Consider the following 19917-nt stretch of genomic DNA (forward strand, 5'->3'; position numbering starts at 1 on the left):
GGACTTAGTGTTGGCGCCAATGTACATTGGCGTGACTTTTATGTGGAGACTCCATGAGCAAAGTGGCACAAGTTCCATCTTCACCGACAGTGACGAGAGTTGTAGCAAAATGTATGATCTAAAACGTCAACTGTGAAGACCAAGGGCTTCTCTCTCTCTGTCATTTAGCACTGATGTTTAACACCATTGATGAGGAGCCATGGAGGCCAATTTATGCACCCACAGAGGAAGAAAATAGACCAGCAGCAAGACTGGGTTAAGGGTCTGGGTCAGTTGGGGAAATCTCTCACCGTCACTGTATTCCTCTCCTTCTGTGTAAAACCTGCAGCTGATTGCAACATATTCAAACCACTTTTTTTGCAAAGCATGCTGGGACATGTAGTTCAACACCGAATAAGACAGATGAGGCAGGCTGACGGAAATGTGGAACTGCAACTAAAACTAAATTATAAATGCTGGATTTTATGGCAATTGAAAAAGAATTAGTGAGCTAATGGGCTAAACAAAGTTTAAATGTGAGCACTGAATGAAGAACCAGTTGAAGTTAAAGTGCTGAAAGGAGTTGAAGTGTTATTTGAGGTGTAGGTGTTAAATTGAGCTTAAATTGAAGTTGAAGTCTTGAAAGAAATCAATGCTAGCGTGTATAAACTGAAAGATTTCTGTTGAAGGGGGATTTTTCCAAGTCTGTAGTTGAATATTTGAATATTTTTTTTATTTTAATTTATGTAGTTTTGGCCATCATTCCTGTCAGTGACACCAGGTTAATTGCTGGGATCTAGAAACACAACAACTTGCCGGATAGGTCTTTGTGCAGTTTACTTGTGCAATAAGGAATTGTTATTGACGGTTTGAGTCCGTCCTCCAAATGAAATGGGTTCGATAATCTCACTGTTGGCTTCTTTAGAACTTGTCTGAAGGGGTCACTTGTTTTTTTTTGTTGTACCAAAGATACATCTACAGTAGACGCAGCTATGGGAGCAATTTTGGGGTTAAGCGTCTTGCTCAAGGACACATTGACATGAGACTAGCAGAGCCTAGCAGAGCAGGGGATCGAACCGCCGACTCTCTGATTGAAAGGTGGCCCTGCTCGCCATGGTCACCCATCATCAGTGATGTGTCAGTCCACTTGAATTTCTTCAAGTCAAGCTGTTCTTTTAAGAGGCTATGAAGAACCTTGTGCTCTAGTAAACAATTTAATCATCACTGAAACTCATGCTAATGGCTTTTTTTGGATTGCCAGATTGACACGTCATGTCATTTTTTCCCTCAACTTGAAATCATCTCGCTGCGTCCGTACACCGTGACATCACTATTGAGTGTACTTAAAGGTACAACAAAGCTCTCTTCTTACCACAGCAAACAGTTAGAGGTGAAACAGACCGGAAACCGTCAACCAGAGAGGGCAATGAAACCGTGATTTAGGCTTGTTCCATTATAACCAAGACTGAGTTGAAGTGATGTGACGGCCAATAAAACGCTCTTGTAATTGTGTTATATAAATGTATGTGTGAGGAAAAGAGAGCTGAACAGGAAGGACAACAAACTGGAGAGGGAGGGCAGCTGTGCCAGCTTATCATAACTGATCCTCACACTCCCGCGCAGGAAGTATTCACATTCCGAACGTCTTTGTATTACTACGCTAGCCGCAGTCACAAAAGCGCCGCGAATGGCGAGCCATGCCGACCTGAGCCATAAATCAGCAGCACCTTGCATCCCGTTATCTCCCGCTCTTTCGCGTCGACCTCTCTCGCGTGTCGGAGTGGAAGCATGGCGGTTCCTCTCTGCCGGGACGGAAAGGCCAGAGGAAAGGGGAGGGGGGTCAATTTAATTACTCAAGGCGATTGAGCAGAGCGCACAGGCTTTAAAATTAAATTGCACCTGTTCTTTTTTTGTATTTTTGTGGTTACACTCCTCTCTCCGCTGTTTTACATCACAGAACAACGAGGCTCAAGTTATTTTAGCCGTGGCCCTCGTGAGGCTTATAATCCAGGCTAAGTGACAGGCTAATTTGTGGTATTAGATTGCTTTCATCGGGTCGTTTGGGCCTGCTTTGAATGTTAGCGGTATGAAAAGGCAGCTCTGCCTCAGCGGTCACATTGACTTGTATGCTGTGTGACTGCTGGGGGGTGGAAGTGGGAACTGAGGAGGAGGAGGAGGGAGGGGGGTTACAGCGGCTCTCAGAGGCCATATTTCCTCAGTCGTGTTCAATCTTCTCACTGCAGATATAGAACAAGCACAAAGGACTGAGCCAAAGGTATGAATATCGGAGCAGTGCGGAGGGAAAGTTTCCAACCAGCCGAGATCAGTCGACTGTTCAGTCCAATCATAATGAATTTAGTCGCTTTATAACAAGTGACGAGACTTAAATTGCACTTCAGGTCCACAGAGTGAGAAAATAGGCTTTCCGCAGAAATCCATCAAAAGGGACAAGAGGCGACTCTAGTGGCGCTAACACGGCTCAAAAGTGAGACAAAAACAGCCAGCTGGAGATCTCTCCGTGAAGAAATCAAAGTCTGTGAGTGCATGAGCGTACGTGTGTGTGTGTGTGTGTGTGTGTGTGTGTGTGTGTGTGTGTGTGTGTGTGTGTGTGTGTGTGTGTGTGTGTGTGTTTTGGGGGTGTAAATGCCAGGCTAAGGCTATACCCTGAAACACAGACACAAGGCCGTTTTCTTTAACAATAAGATGGGACCCATTCTCAGTCAACTTATCGCTGATGACCATTCACGGTGTCAGAGGCCAGAACAAGTAATTAAAGGCAATAGAAAAATGGAGGATTAGTTCAAATTAATCCGCAACTTTTCCCCATTTTCTCGCAGAAAACGCTGAAATGGAGGGATATGGAAATCTGGCGGAGCATAGCAGAACTAATGGCTTGGCAGCTCTCGGCTCTGAAATGAGAAGGGTCTAATGGATCCGCCGCCCTGGCTAAGATGGCTGAGCCAGATTGCATGTGGATTTAAGTGATTAAGAACATGGTGGCCCCCAGTCCGTCTTTAGTCAGAGAAAATGTAATGTATGACAATGAATGCTAAAATATGAAATTCCACATTTAAGGAATCAATCCGCATTGCAGAGAATTCAGGGCGCAGGAAAGTATATGCTATTGGAATGCATGTGGAGGGCGTGGTGTGAGGGTCAGCAGGAGTTTGCAAATGGCCACATACTCAAATAATAGTTGTGAAAAAGTTTTGTTTTGTTTCTAATGCCATGGAAGTGATTTACCTCATTCCCACTGAGTAAAAAACACTTACGATGTGGCACAGTGTTGTGAGATTATCTCACCCAATGAGCAGATTATTGGTGAATTGAATAGTTATCACAGGCAGTTTTTTCATCATTTACACAATGTATTTCAGCAATATAAAATATAAGTAAGTGAGCCTTTTGTTGTGCTTTGGCAAAAAAAAAAGTACGATAATAGAGCTAATTAAGTCAGTGGTAAAGCACATTTCCAACTAGAACTGCAATAATAATACTGCATAAAATGTGACAAGTTGTAAGAAACGGAGGAATTTCAGCACATTAGTGGCCCTTAATATTGTTAATATTGTTATTGGCTCATCATTTAACATTATGTTATGTCCGTGGTGGCAGATAACGTAATACCGTGATGTTATCTTATCGGAGAATTTATTACCTCTCAAAACTTTATTGCATTTTTAAGCCATGTTAAGACAATTTATTACATTGCACCAAGTTATTACATCGTCTATCAACAAAATAAGGGAAGACCAGAGTGCTGTGTGTGTGTGTGTGTGTGTGTGTGTGTGTGTGTGTGTGTGTGTGTGTGTGTGTGTGTGTGTGTGTGTGTGTGTGTGTGTGTGTCTGTGTTAGTCTGACACCTCAGAGAAACTGAATTAAAATGTACATTTTACAAAGTTACAAATTGGACTCAGAGGCTGAATTTCTTAAGCCATGTTATAAAATGATATATTTCAGAGTTATGTATGTCATATCTAAACGACAGTGGGACGCCTTTCAATCAGAGGGTCGGCGGTTCGATCCCAGGCTCCTGCTCTACTAGTCTCATGTCAATGTGTCCTTGAGCAAGACACTTAACCCCAAAATTGCTCCCGTAGCTGCGCCTACGGTGTGTAGATACTGAATTGTAAGTTGCTTAGGATAAAAGCGTCTGCTAAAATGACTGTAATGTAATGTAACAGCGATCACTTCTGGCCCACCTGAAGTGCGCAGCGGTGTCCGTCTTTGACCCTGCCCTCTGTAGTTTATTATTTTGCTGTGTTCGGGACATTTCTGGGCGAAAACCTCTATAAAAACGATCAGGTGCCAGATCGTAAGCACATGACCAAGAGGAAGCTAGGAAAATGGCAGACTCTGTGCCAAAAAAAAAAATGTGAACATAAGCGAGGCAAAACGTCAAGCGGATAAAACTCTTTCCAAAAGAACCTGCTGGCAAGCATTGTAACCCTCGTTGAGCCGCGGATGAGGGGCCAACTTTGAATGTTTTGTTTGCAAACCGCAACCGACAAATCCTACTCATTGTGCCTTTAAGTCTATGCAACTAAAATTACCTGGTTAAGGTTCGGTAGAGTTCACCGTCATAAATTGAGACCAACTCCATCTCCAGCATCAATGTCCCACCGACTTTTCGCTGTACTTTAAGAACATCATACTACTTTGAGTCGAAGCAGGTCATTTCAATCCCTTTGAACAAATAATTACTTTCATGTTTCTTTAATGCAAAACCAAGATCTACGGTCTAAGGGTCGGGTAATGCTCGAAGTTCATACGCCGCATTGTCCTGAACCACAGCGTCAGAGAGGAGTGGCGGATGTCTCCTAAATTATTCCACATCCAAAGAAACTGCATTACTCAGAGAAATCAGGAAATCAGACAATGCACTTAAATGCACTGTAATAACCTCATTACTGTTACACAATTAGATTTCTCTTCTACCAAAGAACTTCACTTGTAAGTATTGTGTGTATGTGTTTGAGAGTCTTTCAGCCAAGTGAGAGGAGAGACACGATGGTGAAAGCTCGAAGGCCTGAACATACAAATCCAAATGGTCTGATTTTTAACTTATTTTGACTTATGGTTGATTTGTGTTTAGTTTTTTGATGGAGATATATTGAATATGATAACGCATTGCTACATGTATATCACTGCCACATTGATTTTGATTCTGTCATTCGCATGTTTCCATGTAAAGCTGATAAAAAATAAAAAAACAGGGTACATTTGGTGCACGTGAATGCAACACTGCTCAACAACTGACTAATTAGGCAAAAGTGCTGAGTGGAATCTTTCCAGTTTAAATGCTGCAAACTGAGCTCAGTCATTCTTTACTGAGCTGGCCCAGTCACAATCAAGTCCAAATCTGATAGAAAAAATTGACAATTCAGAGAGAAACAAATTCCTTTCATAGAGCTTCTTTGAAATATACAATCCATAGCAAGCCCCCCTCTCATAATAAGAAAGTAGAGGACGTACAGTAGAAGGAAGGTGTGGGACTGCGTTCGTACCGTCTGAAGGCCCCACTCAGTACAGCCACGACTGACTTCGACAGGTGCCGGCGGATAATTGGGCGCCGTGCCGGCTATAACCGCAGCGCTGCTGTCTCCTAGAGCTCATTACTATCACTCAGAAGTTCCCCCTTAAAAAAAAAAAACCTCCACAGCCACATGACTCGACGTATTTGGTAAAACGGCGACTGAAATCTCTTGAAACGCTGCCATTAAAGGGCCTGTCACTCTGCGAGCTGTTGAGGTGCTGTTTGGACGGGTAAATGATTGCACTCAGCATGAGATTCGACACATAGGTTCAACTGCATGCAAATACATGCACGCGGTGAGGTTCAGTCAGTCCTGTTACGAAACAAATGTATATTAGCCGGTGATCACAGCTTGAAAGCAACACTTTTTCTGTCTAACTACCCAAAATGTTTGCAAAAGATGACAGGGTTGTTAATCAGCTTCAGTGAGCCAACAATATGTTCACTTTCCATGCATTTACAGTTTCTATTTAAGCTCATTAGGTCAACTTTTAGGCATTTTAGCCTTTATTAGAAAGTTATAAATAGCTGGAGACAACAAGGATGGAAAGACTTGTGGGAAGATTCCCACTAAGAAAGAAGGATGTTGCAATTACCCTTATGACTAACTGACAACCCAGAATGCCACCCACTAGGGCTATTCAGACTGAATATAGCCCTCAGCAAATCATTGCTAGGGTTGGTGGTGGTGTGTTCCCAGTGAGACACTGTATTAGTTTACATTATACTCCATTAAAGTAGGTTTGTACAAGAGTATGCAACTATTTTTTTCCTCCCATCTCAATGTTTGTTAGGTAAATTGTAGAATTAGCAAAATGTTCCAAACTATAAGGTGTCCAACTGGTAACTTTGCACATCATTTTATGGAGATTTTTCGTCACGTTGTAGCAATAGTTAAACAATGCTCAACTTTTTTGCAGATGACGCTGTACTTTCTGAAATCTGCTGTGCAGCTCCTGAAACTGTACATTTAACATTCATTCATGGCACAATTCAAACAAGATTAAAATAAATTATTTCTACTCTCACCATTGACTACCATTCATGTTTTTACTGAAAAATGGTGGTCCACTGGAATTTGGACCACCAATTTGTGTTTTTCGTCTCTCTATAGCAGTCAATGACGGAGATAATTAGTTAATACCCCTAAAACAACTCCTAGAATCATGTCATGTTGTTGACTGATGGATTTCTGTGCACAACACTGTGACCTGGAGGCCTCATTAAGCTTTCGAATAGACACCAAGCCTCTCATTAGACAAGTGGACTGCTTCTTTGTCTGTGATTATTTGCTCGGTAGCCTGCAGACTGGAGGGGACTACAAACATCACATAAGTGAGCAGTCACACTGCGATTCCCATAAAGCACAGCTAACGGTGCTAAATTGGTAACCATGGAGCTAGTTAGCAATCGATTCACCTACTTTTACCAACAAAAAAAATGTGTGTTGTTAGTTGTGATGAATTTTCTTGAGCTTTTGATAGCAGTGTGTTCTTGTAAACAGGGCTGAGCAGATGCTCCTCAGCATGTATCACATCTAACACCTTTGAATAAAGCCTCCTCAGGATGCAGATTGCCGGGGTGTGCTGATACCCTGAGTGCCTTCATGAAGTGGATGTTAAGAGAGTATTTACATTTTATTTACGTTTTAGTCTCACATCTGCCCTGGTATCACAATCTCTTCATAATCTAAACCCAATCCGTAAACCTGTAAAGTGTAATATTATCACGATTTTAGTGAATTACCAAGAAGAGCCAAGAGTTGCCTCGAATCAAGGTAAAGATGTACTTCGTTAGGGGACTCATGCAAGGCCGATTTAAAGAAAAAATATCAAAATCAATGTAAGGATCCTACAATTTCCATGATGCAACTCAGCAGTGTTGTAGTACGAAGATTGGTGTTTGTCTCGAGGACCCATCAACAGAATTTTGTATTTGCTAATGTGATGAATTTATAGCAGCTCACCTGATCAGGATGGGATAGTCTCCTCTGTTACAATTGAAAGTTTAGACCAATAAAAGAGGTGTAATTTCACACGTACAGTACTGCCTGATGACTCAACAGTCACGTGTGCTGTCTGAGGAGGAGAGACTGCTCATTGCAGGTGTTTCTGGTTTTGTAATTAGCTGTCAGCACCTTGAGATTGACCATGTAATTGGTTCCGATGCTGCTTTTAAACTCATTAAAGTTGACTATTTGAGAACTTGATTTGCTCCGTGTCCTTCAGAGTGACTCAAAAGAAAAACATTCAGTTTAGGAGCAAACCAATCCTCCGCTAATGTGTATAGGCGGCTTAAAAAGAAGGAGACGGCTGAGAAGCTTACTGGGTCATCCTTCTCTGACAGTCAGATCCAGTACTGACCGGTCACAGGGCATTGCGTGGCACTGCTTTTCATCTATCGCTAACAAATATGACACCCTCCATCAGTGCAGTATATCTCATATTTTTGGATTTCACCACAGCCTCTCCAGAGATGACACCTGCTGCACCAGAGAACTGCACCAAAATGATATACAGAAACAGCTGGTGCTGATGTCGGACAATCCTTTAATAACACCAGGCTTCTGGTGCTGATATGTAAGGAATTTAATGAGTAAGTGTTATGAAAGTCTGTACATTTACAATGCCCACCGTGTATATGTCTAGATTAAAGGTGCCGCATGTTGCAACGTATGGTTATTAAATGATGGACCCTTTGCATAATCATAAACCACTCTTCACTCTCCTGTTATTAGCTCTGTGTTGGTCTCCACTAACTCCTGAGAAAAATTAAGGAAAGAGAAACTCTCTCCAGCTACTGAGTGGTATGTCATCCGGTGCTGCGGACAAAATGTACAGAGATTCTATCGGAGATTTCTGTCAGAAAAACAGCTGCCTGCTGTGCCTTGAAATAGCTTTGACAGTGGTGGGACTGAATCAAAACAGTAAAGTTGTTGGCAGTTGGATAAGAAGATCAACAACACTCTTATATCTGTCAGCTGGATATAAGCTAGAGCTGTGCAAATAATACAATTTAAATTCCAGTTTGGGCTTTCTAACGATTATGAAAACAAGATAAATCGACATAAAGCAATTCCATTTCGCCACTTGTTTTTTTCTTGTGTTTTAAATCCAGCGCGCCCCAGGCCGAAAACACACTGATAATGAATATTTGAACATGAGTCTTTCCGGCAACTATAACAGATTGGCAACCGTCTCAAGTGGCACCTGCAACATCTGGCATGTACATCAGCAAACCAACAGATCCCAGAGCCTTGAGACTGGAGCTCAGTGGGTTCTGCAGTCTTGGGGCTTGCTGTTACTCATTTCTGGCATGTTGATGTACTCGCAAGCCAATATGACTGCATTTCTTCTTCTTTCTCTCCCACTCCCACAAGTGTATAGTAGCCTGACGTTGAGCGGATAGGGAGTTACAGAGGCAAGGACGTGATGTAGAGTATATTCATCACCGCTTCCACTGCTCCTTATTCTTCCATCAGAAATTGTTTTGGTGTTTTGTCTGTCAGATTGCAAGAATAGCGGCTGATCACAGGATCACACTTGAATACACAAAACAGTCTGTGTGACATTTGATTAAACACTATGGGCCCACAGTAGAGCAGATTCCACACAGACTAGTTTTATTTTTATACTAACAAAACGTCTTTCAATGGATCATAAAATAGAGTAGCCAAAACTACAGTGACTTATTTTGTTATTCATTGATGATCATGGTATTTGTGTTGTTGAAAGGTCACCAAGTTAGCACACTAGATTAGCTGTGGGCTAACATGGCTGGCCTAAACGTCAACGGTCTGCTGTATTTAGCAGCAGAGCTCCAGGCTTCATAATATTATCTCTGATCACGTATTTCATTCCTTTTCTTGAGTTTTGGAGTGTTGGGTGGATCAATAAGCATCAATACGATCAATACTGAATCTTGTTTTGAGCGTCAGTAGGACTGATTCAAAAATGGGTCTGTCTCTCTTCTCCATTGTACCCATTTTTATTTCATTGAAGAGTGAAGAGACTGGCTCAGGAAAAAAAAAGAGTTCCTTTGTCTTCAGGTGTTCACGCTCCGGGTATAGCTGCTGGGTGTAGCTTCATGTTTAACGCACAGACAAGAGTGAGACTGATCTTCTCCTCCGACTCTCCAAAGAAAGCAAACATATGTATTTCCCAAAATGTCAAACTATTACTTTAATGTTTGGCAAATCATTTGGTCTTTATGGAAATGAAGAAGTAGCCTATCAATGAAAAATTACAGATTACATTGAAAAGCATGACTTTGTCTGCAGTTAAAATGTTGTTTATGGAAGGCTTAACGCTAACAAATAAGAACTGAAGCAGAATATTTCACTAGATAAAAACATGTGAGAAGAGATGAGAGAGCTGTGTGAGTGAGAAGAAGAGAAGGTGGATTATCGGACGCAATGTTTCTGAATCAATTCTGCTTCTGAGAAACATTTGCAAACCGATGTTTTCTCCTGCTGCCTCTTGGTTTCTCCAGCTCTCTCTCTCTCCCTCCCTTCCTGTTTCTGCCTCTCTGCCTCTCTCCCCTCATATCTCCAGCTGGCGCCTGGTAGAATGTAAATGAGCCTCTCAGCACCGAGCCTATGATGGTGTCAGCCCTCTCCTTAGTCTCTGGTCTCATTAGAGGCCTAGTGTAGCTGACATTTACCCAGCCGCTGTGTTGACTAGCTCTTCATGCGGGCCACATGGGTCAAAACAATACACAGTGAAACTTCAACAATCCAAATCTCTTCAGAAAGGGAGGTCGCTGGGGTCTGTAAAGTAACTGAATGTTGACTAAAAAAACACTAAAATGCCAATATAAAGCTTTCAAATGTAAAAGCAAAAAGATCCCTCCACATTCCTCTCTAAATTACCTGTGTGGACAGATTTGAAGCATTGTCATTCGTGACGTCCTGTGTCCTTGCTGTATTGTGTGGGCTGTAAGCATCTGTAAGTTGTCAGTGTGCGTGCATTAATGTCAGCAAGACAAATTCTTGGCAGCTGGACTAATTAAGATTCAGAATTAACGGCAAATGCTGCACATTTGTCTTTTCTTTCTCTCTGCTCAAAAGAACGCTCAAATTGTAAAGGTTGTTTTGCTCAATAACCTGCGTGACTTTATACATTACTTACTCCCAGTCTGCCCACTGATAACGTCAGTACACTGTACACTATCATCTTAAGGAGATAATTAAAATTTTACTTCGATTTCGGGGCGGAGGGGGGGACAACAGCCGCCTCCTGAGCCCTACAGTGAGATGGAGGAACGGCTCTGTGAGTTTGAAATTAATAGGATGGCCACAGCTATTTCCTGACTGCGTTCTCTTGGGGCCCCGCAGCTCTGTTTTTCTGCGGTCCTCTCATCCTGTTACTAATGCCTGAGTCTGTGTAACCCTTATCTCCATGCTCACTACATGGCCTGATAGGGCTCTGTGTGTAAGCAATTAAAACAGCTTATTTGCCAGATAAGTGGGGGAGAGCGGTCAGATTGAAAGCCACAGGCTGCCAGTATCAGGTCTTTAGGTTACAGCCCCCTGGGTTAAATAGCCCGGGGGCACAGAGTGAGCCAAGCGAGGCGCACAGCTCAGTGTTACTGTGTGGAGGGGCTGAAACTCTGCCAGAGGGAAACATACACAAGGCCCTCTGTATGTTTTCCACAGAACCAACATACACCAGAATCAATATTTAACCATCATCATAAATAAAGATAAGTGTAGCTACATAGAAAGGATAACGTCCTGTGTTCATTTGTGTGTGGATTTTAGCAGCCGTGCACAGATAGAATATCATATTTTCATTATATCTTCATGTCAAATGAACAGAACTAATTCTCTGTGAAGTAGATCCTGTTTGTATATCAAAGCCTGTTTCCACTCCTGATTTCTAGCAGGCAGACAGGTGCAATCCACTGTATTCAGGGATAGAATACATTGGAAGAACTTGCTTTAATATTACTGTAATACTAATCACTACACAGAGATTAATTTAGTGCTCTGGTGTCCAAACTGGAGGTCTGCAGCTTTGAGTTTTATAGCAGGCAGCTGCACAGTTACCTTTAACTCCCTGTTTTTTTACTTTATATATAGCCTGTGCTTAGCCTGTGCTTAGGTTTGTTCCCATAAGAATTTGACCTTACTGGAATGAAAAATGCCAAGTCCAAAAAAGCATTTTTTTTCAACTGTCCTCGATGGTCCAAAACCCCAATTTGTGATGAATGATGGACGTAGCTACTGTTTTCTTGTTACTTGATAAGTCTGTCGATATTCTACATTCTTCTTATTGTTAAAAAATATTATGAGACAAAAAACAACTACGAAACCCCCCCCCAACTATCTAACTACTATCATTTGTGTAGCCAAAGACTGATATAGCGTATTCCTCTCTAAATAGACCACCGTAGACCTCTATTGCTGTCCAAAAACTATTAAGAACACGTGCCACACTGTTGCACTCTGTGACATGTTCCTTCATTATGATGAACATGGACACTGTAGTTTATTGTGACTCCCACAGACACCGTCCTGCTGTCATAAGTACTAGAGTACCAGATTTAATCCGCAGTTAAAATTGCCCACAACAAATTCACGTTTTACTCCAGTGTGAGTAATTCTTGCTAAAAACTACAATGCCCAGCTGTTTAAGGGAGATACTTTTTTAAAGGTTTACATCTTCAGGAGGGAAGAATTAGCTTGGGGCTGAGTGCCGCATACAGGGAAAGGAAACATCATATTTAGCACAAGCTAGCATAACCAGCTTAACGTTAGCATCATTGTTGTCTCTGCATGAGCTTGATGGCTAGTTAGAAACAATGTGTTCAGGTCAACTAAGCCAACTCTTCTCAAGTACTTTGAACCTTTTTTTGTCTTAAAAAAAGGCGGTTGCAAACAAGTGGCTAGTGGTGGCATGAAGTCATGCTATTGTGGTGTAGTTTGTTTCTAGCCTAATGTTAACTTTTTACTTCTGGTGATTGTATTCACACTTAAAGAATCATAAGGTGGTTTTTAATTTGTGAAGATTATCTTAACGTGTAAGAGTCATAAACCCTTGTTAGCCACAGAGATTTTTTTTCTGTAACAATCCAAAAGCCAATGGAAATATCCCATTGGCTTTTTGTCGAGGGAACCAGAGCGATGCTAACTTCTGGGGTCGATACAAAGATACGTCATCCCTGTAGCACTCTATTGTCTTTTTTTCCTTCTGCTCTACTCTATTCTGTCAGCTTCCCTCCTGTCTCACTTGATTGTAATGTAACAGACGGATCACATCTCCCTTATGATTCACAAACGCAGCAGCTGACAATAGCCTCAATAAGCTGAACAATAAGAACGAAAAGAAGAAAGACAGACAAGTATAATTAAACAAAATAAGAGACCCTAAAACACAGGGAATGATGAGTTAACAGCGTCACAACTACATTTTGAAAGGACTCCACCACATCACATTGTTTTATTTTTGTAATAACAACGCATCAGATCTACAGGCGACATCAAAAAGCTCACTTCTTCAGCTCAGTCAATTATCTTTTGGACCAACCATAACAGCTTCAGATGTGGAATTTGCTCACAAAGGATGACATGACAACGTGTAGATTGGAAAAAGAGAGGAAAAAAGAAAACGTAGTAACAGAGTCTGCTCTCTAAAGATTACGTGGCAGAGTAACGGAGAAGGAGAAGAACTCGACCTTGGCGGTGACCTGAACAAACTGTAATGAGTTCTGAACTTCTGCCTCCGCTCAGTATTGTTGTGGTTTTCAGAGTGCTGAGAGCTGGTAAACAGGATATTGAGTCCCAGATGGGTTTAGCTCGCATCATGAAAGTACTGTAGGCCCACAGCTCTGCGCATACCATCAGCCATCGAAAATGAAATGGAGGGAAGGGAAGGGGATGGGTGGGAGATAGGAAGGAGGGGGCGGGGAGGGAAGAAAGATGTTTCTGCTGTCCGAAATGCATGTTGGCGTGTTTGTTTGGAGGCTTTCGGAAGCTAAACTTATCCTGCGTGTCGGGTACATGTTTATGAGCCACTGGGCCACACACAGAGCAACACTAAGACACTGCTGAAGAGATAAAACGTCCCACACTGGGGAGAAAACCCCGGACACACACCAGCGGATCTCCGTTTTCTCTCGCTGTCATTTTCAGATCCTCTCATACTCTCGTCATCTGTCTCCTCCTTTCCTTCTCCCTCTGCATGAAATAGGATCACGGTTAACTGGAGTAGGACTGTTTGATGAGTGGGAGGACAGGGTGATCACTAACTGCAAAGGCCAGGGCTGTCCCAGCAGAGGAGGATTCTGGGCCGAACACTCGACAACAAGAAATGTAGACTGTAGAAGCATGTTTACAGAAAGTATAAGTCCAATTTTTAAAAAGACTTAACTTCTGGAGGACAGCCTTGCTGATCACAACTGCAAGTCGATCCATTACTTTAAGAGATTAAAGGAATATTCAATATTTTTCAGACTGGGTCCTCTTTTGGGAGGTGTAGTCGCCATTCTTATGAGTTACTATCACAATGTATTAACCAATAACATTGCTGTGATTTTGGGTTATAGGGACAGCAAAAGCCACAACTAAACTGATTCAAATAGGGCAAGCAGGCAGTGCCCCTAAGAATTACGTACTATTCTGCACCATACAATCTGCATGCATGCCAAGTAGTGTGCCCTTTATGTTGAGAGGGGAAGAGTAAGGGTGGAGGTGTGTATGTTTTGTCTGTTGCATCAGTGTTATAAGTTACTTTAAATATTTTTTTTTTACTTACTACTACATTGTAGTGTGTTGTGAACCATCTATTGAATGTTGATACACTGCTTATGAATGCTCCATAAGGGGGGGAACTGTTAGCCATTTAACTTCAACCATGATCTTTCCATCACCTTCACTACACAGTAGTTGCCTTGTGCAGATTTTGTAGAAAGACAGACATTTACGAAGTTATTCTGTAATTTCTCATTGCGTTTTTAAAATGTGTTACTGGACTGAGCATGGTCAAAGTTGAACCCCAGAGTGGCTGCTTACGACCAACATTTTGGGGCGTTAACTTTTAACACTATGCTCTCTTCATTTGGTGATCCCCTTGATTACATAGTTATGAATAAATTAGTATGGATTGTCAACATTACAAAAAAATAGATCACGATTGTAAAAAAAAGTGTAATTTTAATTTATGCTCAGAGAGCCTGTGCATGTATTTTAAAAAGAGACAATCCAATTATGAACTACTTTAAATGTGTGGTTGTTATTTTATCAATGCTGGCTGCTTAGGATGGATCTTCATCATCATATTCTGCTAATGGGCCCATTTTCCAGTCTATAAATTATTAAATGCATAAACAAAACATTGTCTTTTAAATGAGTAAAAAGAAAATGTTGCCAGATCTGTGTCTGTACATCTGGCCATACTTTTCTGCAACCACTGCCAAAAAACAACATTGCAACATAATTATTTTTTTAGTATTGACAGACCTGACTCACCAAGCAGGCGAGGGGATTAGAACCAACAACCTCCGGGTCACAGTGTGGGTATCCAGAGTTTACAGCAGTGTGGGTTAGAGGGTGTTTAAGCAAAAGAAAAGCAAAATTAAAAGTAGTGGCGATAACACTTTTGCCTCAATAAAAGTTCACGGCAGCCATTATTAAAAACAGGGATAGGACCAGTCAAAAATCTAATCAGAAAAAGAACAAGAGGAGTCAGGAGGAGAAGACAGAGGTCAAAGGGGAAAATGTAGAGGAACCTTTTGTTATTATTTTATCTTTTCTGCAGAGCTTCTGTTCATACAACGGCTGGTACATTTTTATTTATTTTTTACTCCAAATGAAACAAGCTGCTGATCAAATGGAATGTGAAAGAGAGTGGGGGTGAAGCCCTCGCTTCTTACATCAAACACCCGCTCAGTGGGTGCCAATCAGCCGCCGATATCTTACTCAAATTCCATAGTTTCAGGAGAAGAAAAGCGCATAGTCGCCTATCAAGCACCTGACCTCCTCTCGAGTCTTTCATCTGGAGCGACAATGCAGAAATCTAACATGTCCGGTCTCATCTTCAACACTGTTCTCTCAGAACAATGAGGGAAAAAAGTGCCAGTTGTAATGTCATCATTTCTCTGATTCCACTGCGGTTTCACTAATTAAAAGCATTTTTCTGGAAACAGGTGACGATGTGCTGCTGCAGATTGCTCGGCATTAAGATAACGAGTTAAGCGAGTGTAGACAGACTGAGCGAAGTAGAATCTGTTCACGGTTCAGCTGACTCCCACAGCGTCACCTCCAGTATCAGAGAAGACGCCTTGTCAAAGAACACAAACAGAGAGATCAGCGTGGAGATCGTTTCACATAAACAAGTTGAAGTCTCTAGTCCAGCCAGAGCCAGCTGGAGTCACGGTAACTCTTCACATCACAGTTTACAGGACTGTTACAGCTTACAAATCTATGCTGTTTTTTGACTAAAAGTAACCTTTTGTCCATCCACCTATCCTTGATAGTGGCAGGGGGGCCGGAGTAGAGCCCAGCTGACATTGGGCGAGAGGCGTGTACACCCTGCACAGGCCGGCAGCTAATCACAGGACTGACACGCTCACTTTCACACCTACAGGCAATTTTAGAAAATTAACCGAGCCTGCGTGTCGTTGAACTGTAGGAGGAAACTGTTGCAGCTGGAGAAAGCTCAGGCAGGCACAGTGACGACATGCATACGCCATACGGAAAAAAGAAGAAAAAGCCGGCCTCACTTGCTGTGAGACGACAGTGCTAAACCACTGCACTACCGGCTCTGTTCAGAGGTAACAAAATCGCCCTACCAACACCCCTAGAGCTCACTCACAGGCCTTAACATGATGCTATGACAAACTAAATGAAAAACATAACTTTCTGTTGTTTTATCATTTCTTACTTCCTTGTGTCCCTTCACTTGCTTCTGCTACAGTGCTACTGAGTAACTATCGTAGACTTTTCAAGGCACTTCTTTGTAAATGTAGGTTCAAAATGTATTAGGAAAAATGTTAATAAATAAATAAATAAATCAGCGACCAAAATGACAGACTAATTCAAAGACCCCCCACTGCTGGTGTGCTGCATGTCACAGCTGTTCGGCGGCAGTGCTAAGTCGACCTTGTTGGCGAGGAGCAGCGGACCGTGACGCCTCGGTGTCACCTCTTTGGATCAGTGGCGAAGGCAGCACGAGGACGAGGTCACGCGACCTGCCCACCCCCCCCCTAAAAAAAAAGGTGACATTGGCTGATCCGCCATTGCTGGCCAGACAGCCGGCGCCAGGTCGCCCAGCTGGAGGGGGAACCCGGTCTGACCTGAACCAGGCGGCACCAGAGATCTAAACCCGATCGTTCGTGGTGGAGCTGCTGCTCTCGCCTCCAGCTAACTGGGGACTGCCAGTAGCAAGTAGGAAGTAGCTGTTGGCTGCTAAAAAGCGGCTTGAGGTTGCCAGATGACGTCATGTGCGATTTGCTGAATCCTTCTGCTCTGTGCCGAGAGACGGCATCGGTGGAAGAAGTATATACCCTAGATTCAAGTCAGAGTCCCAATTCAGTCCCAATTCACTCATGTACAATCAAAAATGTACGGAAATATTTGCAACCAAAGTTTATTTTTAAAGTATTAAAGGTAAAAAGTAATTGCCCCTGTGATATTATACTTTACATTCAGGTTGTTTGTAACTATTCATACAGTTCCCAACCTAGGGTTCGGATCCCTCCAAAAGGTCTCAAGACGAATCTGAGGAGTCATGAGATTATACCGGGGGAGTGTGAAGAGTGGCCGAATTAGAAGTAGAAACAGCAAATGGAGTTTTACAGTTTGTTTAATTCAGAGTGTCTTTTTTAAGGCATAAATGCTCTAATTGGTGAACTTAATTGGTCCAACAGTTTATGACTAGAGGTCAGGGGAGAGGTGAGGAAGGAGGAAGCTAAGTACACAAAGTTTATTCTCAACCATGCAAGTGTGCTTATAATTAATTAACGCAGTGAAAAGAAGAAAACAAAAAGGTGTTGTTCTTTGAGCAGCTCCCCCTCTGATAAATATATGCATTACACTACAATTTCCACACCTGCCCGTCTCTGCTCCACTACTCTGTGGTGAGTGTTTTATTTCTGTCTGCAGTCTATTCCTGTCCTCCATGCACTGTATCATCCCTGTGTCGTAAACTGACAGCACGTCATTCTGTTCCTGTTGTACTTAGCAAATGAAAAGCATGAGGTGTGTGGCTGCAGGCGGAGGAGGGAGCGTCCGGACCCCCCCCTGTACCTCCTACCGCTGTGTCAGTGTATTTCATCATCAGAGGACTCACTCGATTAGCTTCAGGTGAGCTGACATTAGTCTCAGTGCAGGGGGTCAAATCGATACGTGGCTATTAGAATAAGTTGATTTCCTGCCAGCAGTTTGGTCGTTCCACCGACACCTGCCAATAACACCAAACCACAAGATTCATACATCCAGTATCAGTTCAGAGATCTTATAGCAGAATATTTCTTTAGACTTGAGTTAATCTGCTCCAGACTGCAGTGTAGACGTTAAGCTCTACTGACTCCATAAAACTCAACCTGGTTGTGTATTCACTGAGGTCTCGATGGAAGAAAGCACTGATTTGGTGAAATAAAAGTGAGTTGATTGGAAAGCCCCACGGCAGGGACTAACAACTGGGAAAGCCCGAAGCTGAATTGAACTAAAATATGTTTGTTTCTACACAGGACTGATTCAGAGATGAGATTCAAAGAGCTCATGTAGAAAAATCTAGCAATTAGACACACCCTGTAATGATATGAAGTAAAATGAAAATAACACCAAAAAAAAACCCTACTGTAAAGAAGTATGAGGCATCACTGCACTATGTACAATAATGACTGCAAGAAAACTGATAGTCTGTTAGTGGAGGGAAGTTCCGTTGATGCGTTCACCTGTTTTAAGAAATGTATTTTAGGAATCAGTCACAGATAAATGAATGCAAATGAAAAGTACAAGCCTCAAGAGAATGAGGAGTGATATTTAAACCGGGCCCAGTACTTATTTAGCTGTAATAGTTTCGGTCCTGATTGGATATTGATGCGGGGCTGATGGTCTGAGCGGCTCTCTATGCGCACTCTAGCCTGCGAGGAAACTCCTAACGGCTCCCGAAAGAGAGGGCAGAAAATGACCGTCGGAGTCGCGTGGATGGCTCTTACCTGTAATTGTCCCACTCCCTTCCCGCGCCTTAACGCCCTCTCAAACCATCGGTGGGACTGCTGCTACAATCCAGTGGTGTGTCTGTGATGTGGAGACATTTGCGTCCTGGACTGGCGCAAAAAAAAAAACGGGAGTGGTGCCCCCTTTTTTTCCTTCTTCTTCTTCTTCTTTCAGGATGAAATCAAACAGCTTTGTCAGAATCACACACGAGTCTTCTTATTCTGCAGCGTTGGCATCTCATCCGCCACACAGCCGAGATTCTCCTGCATCCAAACCTCTGTTTATTCCGTTTATAGTCCAGAAACAACACTCTGATAATACGCTTTAATTGCGTCCCGCTGGTGCGCCTTTGGTGGCTGACAGTCACCCAGACGATCGCAGCGCACTGTAACTACGAATGTAATAATTTGTGGGATCGATCCTGATCGATCACTTCAGTCCGCAGTCTTTGCTGCGCCGCGTCCTCCCCCAGTCTGACAGCTTCAGCTCTGCGCGCACTAACTTTTATGGAGACTCCGGAGCGCACGGCGCACGGCGCACAGCGTAACGCCGCTACCTCCGCCGGTTAACGCGTTACAGTATCCCGATTACCGTCAAAGCACGTGTGTCATATGCAGATGTGACTTGTTCACTTGAACGTCACATGGACCGGTCCGGAAAGAAAGGGCGCGTTGCTTCCGTTATCGCCCCCAAATTGAAGCTCGATGTGATAATCAATAACGCTGGGATTAGATATGGAAAAGCACCAACCAATATCATGAGATTGTCAAACCAACGATCTGCGCGATCATTATACGTCAAGGCTCATTTGGACATTTGTTGAATAATGATGCACTAAACAGAATTATTCAGATTTTGTCACACGCCGAAAGACAATCTAGGAAGTGAAACGCACAAATTATGTCGCAAAGTCCAGCTGCCAGGGCGCAATTAGTGGATTGCTGCATTGAAATGGCAATTAATAAGTCATAAATGGCATTTGATTAATAATTGAGCAGTGATAATTTCCCACTGAGACATCATCACTTCCACCAAATGCAAGACGTTCACAAAATACCAGTATCCGATCATTTCTTCCATCCCCCCAAAAGTTGCAACAATATGATGAAGTGCAGCAATATTTAATTCTGTAAATGACCCTTTAGGCATGTTTGATTAACTGCAGTCAGAAGCCTCTGCTGCTCCGCTCTCATCTAAAAAATGAAAAAAGGTCCAGTACTGCCATCATGTGGACATATTT

The 19917-nt window shown here is 42.6% G+C and overlaps 1 protein-coding gene across 2 annotated transcripts in view; it reads right to left on the bottom strand.

Annotated features, from left to right (window-relative positions):
• LOC137877059 (chemokine-like protein TAFA-2) overlaps positions 1–19137 on the bottom strand; it is a 57308-nt gene extending 38171 nt beyond the window's left edge. For both annotated transcript variants that reach the window (XM_068716741.1, XM_068716740.1), the window contains exon 1: positions 18677–19137. The gene's annotated coding sequence lies outside the window, so the exon portion shown is untranslated. The remainder of the gene's footprint in view (positions 1–18676) is intronic.
• Between the last annotated feature and the right edge of the window lie 780 nt (positions 19138–19917).

The sequence above is a fragment of the Cebidichthys violaceus genome, unplaced genomic scaffold (assembly GCF_023349555.1).
Source record: "Cebidichthys violaceus isolate CVI_PGR_0920_01 unplaced genomic scaffold, fCebVio1.0.p SCAF_21, whole genome shotgun sequence".
Taxonomy (NCBI): Eukaryota; Metazoa; Chordata; class Actinopteri; order Perciformes; family Stichaeidae; genus Cebidichthys; species Cebidichthys violaceus.